This window comes from Microtus ochrogaster, chromosome 6, assembly GCF_000317375.1.
Source record: "Microtus ochrogaster isolate Prairie Vole_2 chromosome 6, MicOch1.0, whole genome shotgun sequence".
Lineage (NCBI taxonomy): Eukaryota > Metazoa > Chordata > Mammalia > Rodentia > Cricetidae > Microtus > Microtus ochrogaster.
The window spans coordinates 43,080,507-43,096,802 of NC_022013.1; the positions used below are offsets into that span (position 1 = coordinate 43,080,507).

At 42.6% G+C, this 16,296-nt stretch overlaps 1 protein-coding gene across 1 annotated transcript in view; it reads right to left on the reverse strand.

The window, feature by feature from the left end:
* Fhit (fragile histidine triad) overlaps nucleotides 1–16,296 on the reverse strand; it is a 1,440,845-nt gene that overhangs the window by 1,061,452 nt on the left and 363,097 nt on the right. The window contains exon 2 of the mRNA XM_013346791.2: nucleotides 11,962–12,050. The gene's annotated coding sequence lies outside the window, so the exon portion shown is untranslated. The remainder of the gene's footprint in view (nucleotides 1–11,961; nucleotides 12,051–16,296) is intronic.

A 16,296-nucleotide genomic window follows, 5' to 3' on the forward strand; every position in this document is an offset into this window, starting at 1 on the left:
GCTATGGCTGTCAGAGGTGGAGATCTGCCTTTCCCTTGGCTCAAGGGAACGTGCGGAACTGTCCATTTTGAAAGTCTGCACCTTGCCCCGTTTTCCAATCTGTCAACCCCAGGACTCCACATGCTTTGCTGAGGATGCTCAGAGCTCCTTTAAGCGAGCCTTCATAAGACTCTGTAGGTCTAAAGACCAGCTCCAGCATGTGTCAGGGATTATTATCTATGCCTAGGTTTCCTCATCTACAAAGTAAGGATAATGTTTGTATCTATCTTATGCACTTCTTATGAGTATTGATGAGTCAGTGTGATATGCATCGGATTCTAAACATTGAATCTGAGATGGCCCTGTGAACAAATGTTTCTCTGTGCATATTCTGTATTTAGGTTAAAGTTTATACCTCACAGTAAACTACCCAGGAATTCAACCTCTAGGCCTCTCTTCACCGCCCAGTCCCCTCTTCCATTCCTCTCTCTCATTGGCCAGCTCTAAATTACCAGTGAGCCTGCTTCCTTCATCCCAGCCCTGTGTGGTTTCACACTGTCCTTGCCAACACTAAGGGGGACTTCCTATGTGAGAGACAGAGAACCTTATTATGTTCACTGACAGGTCCAACATGGATGCAAGTGACAGAGGCTTAGGGATAATGTGATATGTGCCTTAAAATACCCTAATTTTCTTTTATCTTTTGAGTAAGGTGAAAAATCAGGTTTAATTTCAATTACATATTCTGAAGCCTGCTTTTGTATATATTTAATAACTTGGTCAATGAGAATAGAGCCCAGAACAACTAAATATTTTGTATTTTATTATTGCCACTTTTAGTTACTATGGGAAATAATGTGTTACAAATGACATTTTCTTATTTACCCTTCATATATCTCTTCTTCCCCTTCCCTTCTCTGTCACCTCTCCTCCTGTCAATGTATGTTACACTTGTTTATGCTGTGGAACATTTGTTTGATGATGCAAAGATGTGTTGCACTCTTTTATGTTGCATTTGTTTAACTCTGTGAAGCTGTGTTACTTTGCCTGTCTAAAACACCTGATTGGTCTAATAAAGAGCTGAATGGCCAATAGCGAGACTGGAGAAAGGATAGGCGGGACTGCCAGGCAGAGAGAATAAATAGAAGGAGAAATACGGGAAAAGGGATCAAGGAGCAAGAAAAGAAGGAAAGGAGGACATTAGGGGCCAACCATCCAGCTACACAACCAGCAACAGAGTAAGAAAGAAGGTATATGGAATGGAGAAAGATAAAAGCCCAGAGGCAAAAGGCAGATGGGATAATCTAAATTAAGAAAAGCTGGCTAGAAACAAGACAAGCTAAGTTTGGGCATTCATAAGTTTGGGCATTCATAAGCCTTCATGTGATGTATTTGGGAGCTGGGTGGTGAACCCCCAAAATGAAAGAAATAAGAGTCAAAAGTTAAAACACCTCCACTGCTGATCCTTTACTTCGGGGTATGTCCTGTAGCAATGCTGTGTGTCCTTCCTAGACTTTCTACGCCTTTTCTCTGGATGCTCAGCTGCACATGTAGGTTTGCACAGAGGGCAAGAAGCACACATGTCTATGCGGTCCTGGTTAATGTGTCCCTCCAGCCATCATCAATCTCTAAGTTCTACTCTCTGCTGCTAGATAACACTAAGTGATTTTCATGATTGAAATCATGGAAAATATTTTATACTTGGCATTTGAAATTGGTTGCTTACATATAATTTGGTTAATTTAATTTAATTTTAAAATTAGCGAAGTTTTCACCATAATTATCACGCATTTCCAGTAACGTTTAAGGATTAAAAGTGGTTAACTCATAAACTGGCTATGAAAGTAGATGCTTTAGTAATTGTTAATTTTGGTAATTAATAACAACAGCACAATGCTTTGTTTCGCTGACATTTCAGTATCAACTTGTTTGGATTTTGCAGTTTTCCCATATGCTTAAATCAAAATAAATTGTCTTTTCGTTCTTAATATGTCTTTTAAAATATACTGGTTCCAGTCATTAGGCCCTGGTGTACCCACGCTGTGAAGAATGAAGAGATCCTGTATAGAAACATGAGCCTCTCTATCTTGGGCTCTCAGAATATTGCAACAGTGGTACCCAGGAACTGGAGTTTCCCAGGAGTCCCACACTCAGAGAAACTCAGTGACTGCCAGAGGGAGAGAACTTGGCTCCCAGAAAAAGCATCCCATGGTTCTGAAAACTCATCAGGAAAGGAGACTGATAAAGAAAGACCCACACTCTGACTCTTGACTTGGACTGCTTGGATAAATATATTCTTTGCCTGTCTTGGATAAATATATTCTTTGCCTGTGGGCGGAGGCTGCTCCTTCGTTCCCAGCCATCCAGAAACCGAATAATTGCACGGAAGCTATATTAATTAAAGCACTTCTTGGCCTATTGGCTTAGGATTTCTATTAACTAACTCTTAAATTACCCCATTTCTATTAGTCTATATTCTACCATGTCTTGTGGTTTGTTACCTCTTACTTCTTGGGCAGCTACATGGCGTCTCCTTAACTCCTCCTACTCTCTATACATCTCCGATCAGATTTCCCATCTGGCTGTATTCTGCCCTGCCATAGGCCCAAAGCAGCTTCTTTATTAACCAGCGGTAATAAAATATATTCATAGCATACAGAGGGGAATCCCACATCATATGCCCTCTCTTTAAACCCAAAACGCATGATAGGACCTTGAAGATAACTTGGGCAGGCAAAGTATTTGTGTGTGTGTGTGTGTGTGTGTGTGTGTGTGTGTGTGTGTGTGTGTATTCCCCTTCCCACTGTGGCCACATGGGACAAATGCTTTCCCGCTTGCCAAGATTCTTTCTTTCTCTGACCTACTGAAGACAGGTGGCTGAGCCTTGCTTGTTAGGGCTGTCAGGATCGGACCCAACATTTGTACCTCTAGTGAAGGCAATAATGGAGGTTCAAAAAAATTACGGGATGGGTGTCCGTACCTAGGCATTATATGGCACTAGATGTGACAGCTTTGCCTCAAATCATGTTGATGCTATTATAAGCATGATTACAGTAGGGGCAGAGGAAGGTACCCAGATCTAGACTGCTAATAACATCACCCCTAACAAATCCTGCCCTGGACTTCCTGCACTTTGGCCCCTTTCTGAAGCTCCACTGAACTCTTTCTGAAGACTGCTTGCTTCCTTAGCAGATTCTCCAAGCCCACTGCCAGGAATTACCTTCCAGCACTTGTCAGACAGAGCCCCTGCTCAAAGCTGGACCCAGAACCCAAGGATTTTGACCTCCTGAAACCCTTCCGGTGTACAGCTTGTAGGAAATCTTAGCTGATGTGAGCTGATGATCACAACTGGTGAAATGTGTCTTGAACTGCAATACCAAACAGCTAGAATCAATTTAGACAATCTCTTTCAACATCGGCCCAGACTCTAATCACCTGGAGAGTCTTTAAAAGCAGTGTCGTGCCACGACCACCACCCGCTCACCCCAACTGTGACATACAAGCCAGAAGACTCTGTCCACAGTGGATTCAGATATTGGTTTTTTTTTTAAACTATCTTATAAACAGAGAACTACCAACAGCCTAAGGGCACTTAGTGGCGGAAAGGCTCAACCCACCACGAAGGAAGGCAAGGCCTGGACCTGGACGACGCAGTCACGGAAGCAGAAGTTTGATGAGATAAACCCACCTGAGTCTCCTCCTTCCCTGTTTGCTAGTACACCCAAATAAACCTTGAAGTTACAGCATTAAAAACAAGCCCTTCCCCTTGGCTTTCAGCTGCTGGCAGAATGATTTAGTAGTTCTATTATCAAAGAAACTCCATTATAATTACAGTGTTTGAATTATACACAAAACAAGAAAAATTCAGAAGGGAAAGTCCTTTAATCAAAACTGTAAAACAGGACAGTTTCTGGCTGCCATTGAAAGCGAACTCTGAAATGTTAAGAGTCAGCTCTCCAGTCCTTTGATTCTTGCTTTTTCCCTGAAAGAGTGACACTACAGATTTTTTCAATTAAGCCATTTGACAATCCGAAGAAACCCACAGTGCATGGTTTAATGAGAGTATACTGTGTGCCTGGTAATCGGCAGGCCGACGGTTCACTCCTTGCAAAGTGACAAGAGGCCCCTGCACATTAATAGAAAGGTTTTGGGGGAGGGGGTCTCGTTTCATTAAAAAAAAAGCTTTATAGTTGAGGAACTTCCAACTGTATTGGCAAAACTGTCACTGAAGGTCCCTGGTGACCTTAACTTTCTGTCACTTTCCAAGTCTTCGTGATGAAATTCATCTTTAAAAACATAGAACAAACACAAAATATAGACATTGAAGGTTCTCTGATGGTGTTGAGGTGATGTGACACTTTCTGATACCAATGCCACTAGTAATTTCACAGTGAAAGAATTGTGACCCAGTATGCAAGTTCTTCACGATGACTACGAATATGGATTCGTCTTGGAAATAATGTCCAGTATTTTAGAAGGAAGTTAGTGTACTGTAAATATACTTATTTTTGTGATGGAGAACACTCAGATCTGACTAAAACACACACAACCTTGGTCAGATTCTGTCAGTTCAGTGGCACTCATGGTCTTGATTGATGAGCTACGGAAGTAACGGCCGCTGTTAATGGAGATCGTGCGGACTGCTCCGCGGTTCCTGGTGGTGGAAGAGCACCCACCTTGACCACAGAGGCAGAAAGTATGGAGAGTGGAACGGGTAACACCAGGCTGATACCCTTAAGGTCTCCAACAGAAAGCTGCATGCAGGTTAGAAAAGGAAAACAATACTATGACATCCGTGCACACACAGAGTTCCAGCCAGTCCTAGGAAGTGCCCAGAGGGAAGATTTTGGACTAGAGACAGAACATCACCATGCAGCTCCAGTTGGACTGAAGCTTACTGTGTAGCCAGGGTTGTTCTCAAATTTGTGGTTCTCTTGCCCCAGCCTCTTGAGCACCAGAATTACAGATATGTACCACAGTTCCTAGTCATCATTTTCACGTTAATAACAACAAGAGATTATAATGGTCGCACAATAAACTCCTGATGTGTTTAAGCTTTCTGATTGTAGGAATGTGAAACTTGCTGTTTATGTCTTTGATTAGCCTTCCGGAAAACGTGGGAAATTCATTCTCAGGTTCAGTTTGCAACCCCATTAGCTGGCAGTGGTAGGAGATTTGTTTCCAGCTTTACTGGATGTATTTTAGTGACTTTGCTGAGATTTGGCTATAAACTATACACAGAGCAAACCCCTCATTTATATGGTAAGGGACCAATGGCAAAAATCTGTGTCACTTGGGCCCAGGCAAGGGCTCTTCAAACACAACCTAAAGATGACATAGAGCATCTCTTATAGACTGTGGAATTACAATTTATTGCTTGGGTCATACAAATGTATCTTTTATTTAAAAGGATCATATCTGGGAGGGTCAATATCTTTATCAGAAATATGAGACAATAAAATTATCCTTAGATTGTTGTAATGATTCAGAGAAAACATCTCCCACATCAATCAGGGTAGTATTTTGTGCTTAGTCTCACAGAAAGCTCTGCATGTTCATAGCTTTAGATGCAAGAGCAGCCCAGCTAGCCAGAATGCCAACCCAGTGCAGAGACCCCACACATCCTTGAGAAACTGGTATCCCTCCTAAGCGCCCTGGCTCAGCATGGATCAGACCAGCTAGCTCGCTCTCATGTCATAGGTGAGGGAAATCTAGGAAAGAGTCCCACTGTCCTACATTCTTATTCTAAACATGGGGAAATACGCAGATGCATCAGAGTTATGTGATTTACAGGTTCACAGCTCAGTGTTCAGTTCATCTACAACTGGGCCATTGCCGCAGGTCTATCTCCCTATGGAAAAGCAAGCTTTCCTTGTGTTTCCTGGCATTGACCACAGTGAAAGCATGGCCAAACATACCACCAAGATGTTCCTTTGTGCTCGGGGGAGTCTGTTGAGGGTACTTCAGTTCTACGTGTGCATACTCTGGAAAAACAGAGAAGGGGGGTGTGATGCAGGGGGAAAGCTTTACAGGTGGACTCGGACTTGAACGTTGATACCCATCAATTTCATGGCTTTTGGGAATACACCAAGCCTACCTGAGCCACAGAGAGCTCCACTGCAAAGCAGGAAATACAAAGAACTTATAGAGTTATTGTCAATAGGGCTGGGTCCAAAATATTTAAATAAGGAATATAGTAGGGGCACCAGCTGGAATGAGCCTACCATCTAATTTCATTAAATTTAATAGGAGCACTGTAGGAGTAAATTACAAAGGTATCCATTTTGATTCTAGACTGTGGAACGCAGTCAAACCCATGATACATTGCATGAGGTAAACAGCTATGGAAAACACTGTGAAGAAAGACATAAGGTGTTAGTTACCCCGAGGTCACTATACCCTCCAATGACTTTGTTTTTCACACCTATGCTGACTCTAGTTAGCCTGGCTAGTCCTCAAACTGATGAGCCACATACGTCTCTTGACTACAACTGAGTCCTCCGAGAACCCTGCACTTAAAAAACACAAACAGATTTCACTTGGGATCTTATTAGGTACGTATTCACCACTAACTGCTATGTCTTCTTAACACAATGACCCTTTTGTTATTGCCAAATACTTTCCCTTTGGTAATCTTAGGGTTTCATTTGTCTGATATTTAGGCAGGCGCTCTGCGTGTCTTTGACCATTTCTGCCACATTCCAGTTCCCTTTAAGCCTACGAGTATCTTTATATTTAAAGGTTATCTCTCAATGCAGCATTGATGTTCGTTATTTTTAAGTGTATTCTTATACCTCTGCCTTTTAACTAAAATGCACAGGGTCCACTAATGATATAATGGTTGGTGCTTGCATTTAGTGGTAGAGTTTCATTCGTTTTGTTTGAGTCTCTATTTCTTGTTCCTCTGTTTCTCTTTTCCAATGTTATTGCTTTGCTTTTAAAATGCAAGGCAAGACTTTCTCTGTGAGTTTGAGGCCAGCCTGGTCTACACTTTACATTTCAGGTCAGCTAGAGCTACACAGTGAGACCTCGCCTTTAAAAAAAAAAAGTGAGATTATAGTTTATCAATTGACCATATTTTGTATTGCTTGTTCTGGGGACTAAAGTATATTTCCTTGATCATTATTTGGCTCACTTTCACATAAAATTTGAAGATATTGCACCTACATAAGTCTGCTTACCAATGCTACTTTTGATGCTATGACTGTCATGTGGACTACAGAGACACATTACAGCATGGTCCCCATGGAACAATGTTGTCATTCTTGTTCTTTATATTTTAAAGATCATAAGATGGGAAACGAGCCATTTGTATTGGCCAATTCCAATATATTTATTCCATCTTGAGCATTTCAGGTCCTCTCTGGTGTGCCTCGCTCCAGGCTCCAGCTTCCTTTGACATCTCTTGAGTCTTTTGGAAACAAAGCCTCTGCACTTTTCTGTATCTAAAAATGCCTTTGTCTTCATGCTGAAAGTACATTTTAGCTATGCAAATAACAAGGTTCTTTGGTATGCGTTCTTACTGTCTTTCTATCCCCTCTTTACTTTAAAAAACATTTTTCTTAGCTTAATGAGATAGCCAGTAGGGAAAGGCTCTTACAGCCATGCCTGACTATCTGAGTTCAAGTCCCAGGACGTATGTGGTTGAAGAAAGAGCCAACTCCTACAACTCGTCCTCTGGTCTCCAAATGTGTACCATATACACACATTATCTCTACCCACCCCGTACCACAAATAGATACATGCCATTAAAAACCATTAAACCATCATTTTTTTCTACCCTTTGTCGTTTCTGAAAAGGAGGAAGTGCTCACATGAAACATTTCCCTGAACATACTGTGGTTCCTATGAAGGTCACTGTCTGATGTTTAAACGAGAAAGGCAGAGGCGCAATATCCTTAGAATCATCCCATTTACGCTAGGACACAGATTTAAGTATTTCATAATATGTGAAAAACATGTCATTATTTTTCAAACGTACTTTCCGCATGATTCTATTTCTTCTGTGACTCCAGTTACATGTCTAGTAGCTAGCTATGCTAAATTTTGTAGCACAGTTACCGGAGCCTTGACTCTTTTTTCACTGTTCAGGAGTTTAAATAGTGTTGTTTTTTTTTTTTTTTCTTGTGCTCCAGAAAATTGCCACGGCTCTATTGTAAGGGTTACTGGTACTTGTTCTGGTCACCTCCACATGCTCTAAGGCCACTCAGGAAATTTTGATTTCAACAGTGACAGCTCTCCATCAATGAAAGTTCAAATTTGACCCATCTTGGAATAAATGTCAGATAATTGCCTATTTTTTTTTCAAAACTGCTCCCATTTTCTTAGTTCCTTATGTGTCGTGGAATCTGAGGTCGTGGCATGTGAATAAAAGAATGTAAACGGTAAGAAGGAAGGCCCAGTTTCTGCTTTATTCTCCAGGGAATATTGATCTGTTTTGACAGGCAAGTAGATTAGCTAAACAGAACTAACTGAACAGGGCCTTGGGAGGCAGCTCCAGGTTTGGCTAAGTTCTTTCTTTTCTTTATCTTTTGCAGACAGCACCTTACTCTCCACCTTGGCCAGTCTGGAATTCACTGTGGAGACCAGGCTGGCCTCAAACTCACTGCAGTCAACCCGGCTTTCATAGTAAACACTGTAAGGTGGGAACTCAGCTTTCAAGTTGTGAAGTACAGCTCTGCAAAGCTTCAGCCTGTGTACTTTTATTCTTCCTGCCTTCAGGTAATAGATGAGGGAGGGTCTATATTATAATGGATACCTCTGGTCATGTCTGGCCTAGTAGAGCTTTCGCGGTCACACCAGAAGCAGATGTAGAGACACACTGTAAAGTATAGAGAAAACACTGAGGAAATATTCTCTTGTATTTCCTAATGATTCCTTAACCTTCACTCAGCATCTTGACTAGAAATACCTGGTTTTGGTCCCAACAGGAAACAGAAGTCAGGCCTGGGACCTTTGACCATCTTGCCAAGCACACAAGGAGACTGGACTACAGATTACACACTAAAACATCACACAGACATGGCAGCCTTGACTCTCAAAACAGTGAGTTCTGTACTGACCATTTTTCCTAGGTGTATCCATGTGACACTTGGTCACGTTATTCAGTGTTACTTTTGTGGATTTAGACATCTCTACATCTACCACATTGACATAGTCATAGGTAATATTCTAAGAGAAAGGAAGTATTGAAAATACTTCAATAGTAAGTAAGCGATCTACTCTCATGCATACTAGTGACACCATGTTTTGACCATTAGTCATTATGAGTACCATGTCTTGAAAGCTTCTTCATGGAAGACATCCTCCTAACAACTTAACATCAATTATCTTTTAATCTTTCATAACCATTCTAGGAAACAATTCCTAAGATTAGTTTCATTTCATTTCATCGGGGAAAAAACCAGAATTCAGAGAGGTTAAGCAGGCTGATGAAGATCAAACAGCAAACAGCAAAAACTCATGCAGAAACAGCAGAGGGGAAGTATTTGAAATTATTAGGCACTGTCTTTCATTGTTAGGAGAAGAAAAGACGTCTTTCTAAGCACAGAGAAATAAGTGAGGTCTCAAACTTGAAAATCAGTTACTTTTAATTACTCTTTCAAATAATTGCAGGCTTCATTTTTAAGAGCCTTATTTCTAGGGTTAAGATGCCAAACAGAACAAAAATACTGAAGGTTAAATGGCTATACTCAAAGTTAACAGCTCACTGCATTTCCTTTTGCCTTTGTTGTTGTTTTTTTTTTTTTTTTTTGTTTTGTTTTGTTTTGTTTTGTTTTTTTCGAGACAGGGTTTCTCTGTAGCTTTGGAGCCTGAAACTAGCTCTTGTAGACCAGGCTGGCCCCGAACTCACAGAGATCTGCCTGCCTTTGCCTCCCGAGTGCTGGGATGTGCCAGCTTCCCGGACAGGCTTCCCGGTCACAGCAGTCAGGCATGCTGGGAGGAATGCCTTCGCTGTCCAGGAGGCAGGCATGTGCCACCACTGCCGGGCTTCATTGCATTTCTCTTCTGCTTTGTAAGATAGGCTCTCTAGATAGGCGGAGAATCTACCAAGAAGTCGGATGCATTAGGAAGTGAAAGTGGGAGGCCTATCCCACCCTACCATGTATTCATTGAAGGCTTTTACATGGCAAAGCAATGTCCGATAGCAACACAAACTCTACAGGCAGTTCTGGCCAATTTGATGAACTTCACATAAACCCGTGGATGTCAAAGTCTTGAGGAATCATGGGATGGTAGGCAGAGCCAGGGGCAAATTGGTGCACAAGATAAAGTAGATGTAGGAGACAGGGTTAACCGGTGTCTTTGTCTTTTGATTCATGGAGTTGGTCAATTTACACACACACACACACACACACACACACACACACACACACACACAGTTTGCAAAGACATAGACATGAAGATGTTGTTAAAGGAGGAAGCATGAAGAGAAATGACAGGAAGGAACAGGAGCATATATGAAAGCAAGGTTAACTGAACACAGCCTGCCAAGAGTCGTGCACATGTCTGAGATCCTAGAATTCAGGCAAATGGTGAAATGAAGGCTAGGCTTGCTTGAGGCCAATTTGGGTTATATAGAAAACCCTGTCTATAAATATGTAGGTTAATTAATTAACTAATTAATTAAAAATAAAGTAAAATAGAGTAGCTCATTGCCTACATGCTGGCGAAATGACCAGACTGGAATTGTGGAGCCAACACAGATGACTGTCAGTGTGCACCTGTGTGTATCTGTGTGTGCATATGTGTGATCTTTTCTCTCACATAACAAGTATCACAGACAACATCCTTATAACAAAATACAAGTTAACAAGTGGAAAATCTGACATACAGAGTTTTATGTGACATGAGAGACTTTGGAAATAGAAACCAAAGACTAGGGAGAACCCATTTCTTATGCTTAGATATAAAACAAAATGGACATTCATGTAGGAATGTGATTGGTCAAAAAGATGATGACCTACTGGTCTGAGAGCTCCTCGACTGAGAAGAACTGAGCAAGGCCTAGGGATTCAGTAACTTCTCAGCTTTCCTGTGTCCTGTTGACCTAGGATTGGAATACACTCCTAGAAAGAGTTATGACTGCTAGCAGACAAGACGTACCAGAGAATCTCTGAATGGCCAATCTTACACACAGTTCTGGGGTAAGTTTTCCTGGGTTTTCTGGAAGGTTTTAAGGACTGCCATGGGAAAGGAAGGCATGCGAGAAAAAGTCAGAGCGAAGGCATTCCTCCCAGCATGCCTGACTGCTGTGACCGGGAAGCCTGTCTTCTGAGCATCGTGAGTTCATTTCTCCTCCATCAGCTCTCTCCTTTTAAGTTGTGTATCTGACCCACCGGGTGAAAACACTTAGGCATGAAGGGAAGGGAAGACTTTAGCTGACCTTTGGGTCTCTTGATGGGATTCATCATTCACTACCTATTCTGTACCAGCAGGGGATTCTCTGACCAAGAGCAACCCTTCACCCTTGAAGGACACAGGTCCCTTGGTGGAGGGCTCCTCTCGCTGCTACTAATTTCATTTCAGCCCTACCATCTTCCTTAAAGCCACACAAGGCATTAAAACCTGACTTTGTGACTACTTAACCTTTCTTTTCCTCCGTAAAAATTATATATTGCCTATATATATAGGCAATATTGCCTATATATATATGCCTATATAGTGGGGGAAGAACAGTTATGGCATGTCAATCAGGTACCGGTTCGGCTGTGCTTCATGGGAAGGGAAGGCAACGCTTTCCTTCAGAAAGTGAAGCCATCATTCTTTTATGTCACTGACATAATATTTATATTCCTATTTTAAAACGGCAGCTACAAACAAAAGCAGCAAGAGGGCAGGTTCTCTAAGGAGATCTGGCTCTAACCCTGTACAATTATAAAGTTCTATTTATATGCAAAAGAATGAGACTAATAAGGACATCCACACAGTAAGGCAACGGATCATGCTCTTTGAAAAGAAATAAAATTAAGCAAACACTACCTTTCACACACGTGCTGCCTCCTTGGGGTCCTCCGTGCAGGACGAAGAGATTTTGCAGAGGAATGACAGAGCGGGTTGTCCCAGGACACCTAATGTGAAGAACAAGTTCAGATGATCACTCAGCAGTGTACCGGACAGCTTCGAGACACAACGTCATACAAAGAGTCCATAAAGATCACTGAGCTGGCGTGGCTGCGTTAGGAACTGTTTAAGGGGCTATAGAGGCACAGTGCACATTCTGGAACCATTGTTGTTTCTCTGCAGGAGAGTGTGGCTCAGAGGAATGACAGCAGTGTCAGAATTGTGCTATATCTGTCCATATTCTGATTCCCACCCCAGGGCCTTCCTAGACGCAGCATCTGGCCTCCTCCAGAACGGGACAGTCCTAATACTGGGATTTCTGTTTAGCAAACAATGAGCCTGACCCAGTGTTCACTGCTCTGGCTTTGCAGAATTCCATGTCAGATCCACTCAAGAGTCACTTGTGGGTCATTTAACTCCCTCTCCTTTGGAATACGAGGCCAACTGTCATCGATTACGAGTGAGATGTCTTAGGGTTTCTATTGCTGTGCTAAAACCCATGACCAAAATCAGCTTGGGGAAGAAAGGGTTTATTTCATCTTATACTGAGGGAAGTCAGGGATTGAGCTGAAGCAGGGCAGGAACATACAGGCATTAATGAATGCAGAGACTTTAAGGAGTGCTGTTTACTGGCTTGCTCCTCATAATTTGCGGGCCTGCTACCATCCCTGGGGCACCACCTAGCAAGCTTGGTCCTCCTGCATCAGCCACTAATCAAGAAAATACCTTACAGGCTTGCCTGCAGCCAGATCTTAGAGGTCTCATGGAGGTGTCTCCTCCGGATGATTCTAGCTGTGTCAAGTTAACATAAAGTAGCCAGCACAAAGAAGAACACAGGCATTTGGTACAGCTGCCACGTTTAGGCCCTACACAACTATTCAATGTAATTGATCTTTTTATTCTGTCCCTGTCAAATGGGCATAGTAATATATGAAGGATGTGTTTATTAGAGGATTTTTTTCATTATCGAAAGTGACTAAGAGGCCAACAGATTCTCCTGCTCACAAATGACCCAGTGACATCCCCATCTGGTTACCTCCTCTTCACTGTAATCTCTACTTCTACTCTTCCTTCATAGACCCTTTTTGAAATAAAAAAAAAATGCCATAGTCACAGACAGTACTTCATTCTCTGTGATTGTGTCCAAGGCATGTCACTTGCCCTGCTCATTCTGTGACTGAAATCATTCCTCTGTCACCAGCAAACACTTACAGAGACCACAGAGCTCCAAGGCAGTACTCTCTACAGCGCTGAACACGATAGTTTCACATTCCACCGAGATTCTCATAGGGGAAACCAGACAATAAAGTAAGGATAGCAAGTGCCTGGGTGATTACAGGGCATTGAGTGCTCTGGAGAATGTGGCCTCCCCACCCAAGGTAGGAGGGAGGGAGGGAGGCAGGGAGAGAGGGAGAGAGAGAGAGATTAAATTCTTATTTTCCAGTTTCAGAGAATGGAATAGGGTTGCGTAGACAAAGCTTAAGATGATGTCACACTGGAATAGGATGGAGCAGATCTAGTGGAAGAGGTTTACATCTAAGAGGAGACCATGTGAAGATGGTGACACAGCAGGAAGATGTCCTAGGAGGACAGGGACCAACCAGCGTGAGGCTGCTGCAAGGCAAGGAGTGCTAAGTATTGCTAGCAAGCCACCAGAGACCAGCAAGAAGCAGAACACCACCCCTGCACCCCCAGCCGCCCATTCTCTGGGAGAGCTCCCCTGGGAGCATGGCCCTGAGGACGCTCAGATTTCAGAGTGACAGTCTACAGAGCTTCCAGACAAAAAAGCATTTCTGTAGTTGCACGTTTCTCAGTTCGCAGTATGTTTCCGAATGCCGCCCTAGGAAACGGGCGGTGAATTTACGGAGGTGTCTACATTTATTTATTTATTTATTTATTTATTTATTTATTTATTTATTTATTTATTTATTTATTTATTTATTTAAGATTTCTGTCTCTTCCCCGCCACCGCCTCCCATTTCCCTCCCTCTCCCCCAAGTAAGTCCCTTCCCCCTCAGCCCGAAAAGCAATCAGGGTTCCCTGTCCTGTGGGAAGTCCAAGGAACCCCCACCTTCATCCAGGTCTAGCAAGTTGAGCATCCAAACTGCCTAGGCTCCAACTAAGCCAGTGCGTGCAGTAGGATCAGAAACCCATTGCCATTGTGTTGGGTCTGGAAAAGCCTGGGATAAAACTGGACTCTCTGAACATAGCGGACAGTGAGGACTACTGAGAACTCAAGAACAATGGCAATGGGTGTCTACATTTTTAAACAAGGAAATTAAGGAAGATCTCACTGGGAATGAACATCTCAGGCAAAGCCTGAATGAGATGCAGAAAACAGACAAAAAGAGGGCTTTGGAGGAAGACCTCTCCAGGCAGAGGGGAGAATGTTGATGTATTGGGAGGGAAGCAGCTAGGACTGGCAAGAGGCTGGGATGAGAAAGCAGGGCCCAGCAGCTGGGGTCTGGACCCCTGCTGTCACTCAGGCTTCTTTATGCTGCAAGGAACAAAAGCCACTGTAGGGTTCTGAGTGGAGGTGGACCAAAAGCTGACCTGCATTGTAGTGAGGTCTCTCTGGCTCTTTGGTGAGAATAAACTGGAGATAAGATCACTAAGTCATCTCCCTGGGAAACCTGAAGAAGAAAACTGCAGCCAGTCCGTGTGGAGACAGTGGGGACCAGACAGCTCTACGCTGGATATTCAGACATCAGATCCAAATGACTGACACACTGGAAGCGGAGTATATGCCTGACTTCTTAGTGATGCAGAGGACTAAACCAGATCGCAAGACAATCTAACCATCTGAAGAGTGACCTCTCTGAGCCAATCATGCCTTCAGGGACACATTTGGCAGACAGGGAACAGGAAATCAGGACATATAAGAAACCTTTTAAAGGAAAAAAATAAAAAAGCAGAACACAAAACAACAGAGAAATGGGGGTTATTCAAAGAAGAAATATAACGGACCATGAATGTAAGAAGTCCAGGCACTGGTTAGGAAGAAAAAGGAAATTAAAATAATAAGATTTCATTTTCCTTCCATCCAAGTAGTTAACATGAAAAGGCCTGGCAAAATTCAATGTTGTCCAAGATGTGAGGCAAATAATGTAATATTCCAATTACTCCCGGCAGAATCCCAAATCGGGACATTATTCTAGTCAGGGCTTTTATTGTATTTATCAAAAGCAGTACGGCATATTCCATGCATGCTGATTCTACCTGGCAGAGGGGCTCAATGAGCCTGCATACGGGGAGGCAGACGCTAAGAATAGCATCTTCACACCTTTTTGTTTTGTTTTGTTTTTAGCATAACAAGACTGCACAATGACTTAAACGCTCACCCGAAAAGGCAAAGCTTCACTTCCCTTGTACCGTAGAACAACGCACAGCCCCTAAAGGGAGTCAGCTGGTTCTATACACGTACATCAGTATGCATGCATCTCTTCACAGATAATTATTAGGCAACAGAAACTACTGGAAACGCACAGACACAGTCACATGTAGCATGTGGATATGCCCATGCGCATGTGAAAACACAAAGAATGCACTGTTCAGGGACACGCCTCACGTTTCACAGCATAGGGGTTTCTGTAGGAAGTGAATGCATTGGAGGGCAGAGAGTGAGGAAAGGGCAGGGATGATATGGAATCTACCCTGTTTCATCAATCAGCTTTTGAAAAGCAAAGGGGAAGAAGACGAACAAACCTTTGAAAGCAAATCTGGCCAAGTGAGGCAGGTGCATGTTTTGCATTCTGGAATTTCAGAAGGCTATCATTTTATTTATTTTTTGTACCTGTTTGTACATTACATATTTTTTCAAATAAAAGAATGAAGAAAAGAAGAGCGGGGGCTTGGAGAAAAAGGGGAAGAGTGGGAAAAGGGAGTCAAGGAGAGAGCGGGTGTGAGGGAGAGGGAGGAGGCAAGATTGGTGGGTGGGTAAGAGGAAGGTTCCGGGAGGGGATTTAAACTGGCCACAAGCGTTTGTTTTCTTAAGGATGAAAATTCTAATTTTTTATGTTATTGTTGCTTTGCTTTCCTTGTTGTTCATTTTGTCCCAACATAATATTTTTGATTACTGATTATTTTGGAATTTCACAAATCACACTCACTTCATAGTTCTCAGAAGGAGGAGAAGGAGAAGGAGAAGGAGAAGGAGAAGGAGAAGGAGAAGGAGAAGGAAAAGAAGAAGAAGAAGAAGAAGAAGAAGAAGAAGAAGAAGAAGAAGAAGAAGAAGAAGAAGAAGAAGAAGAAGAA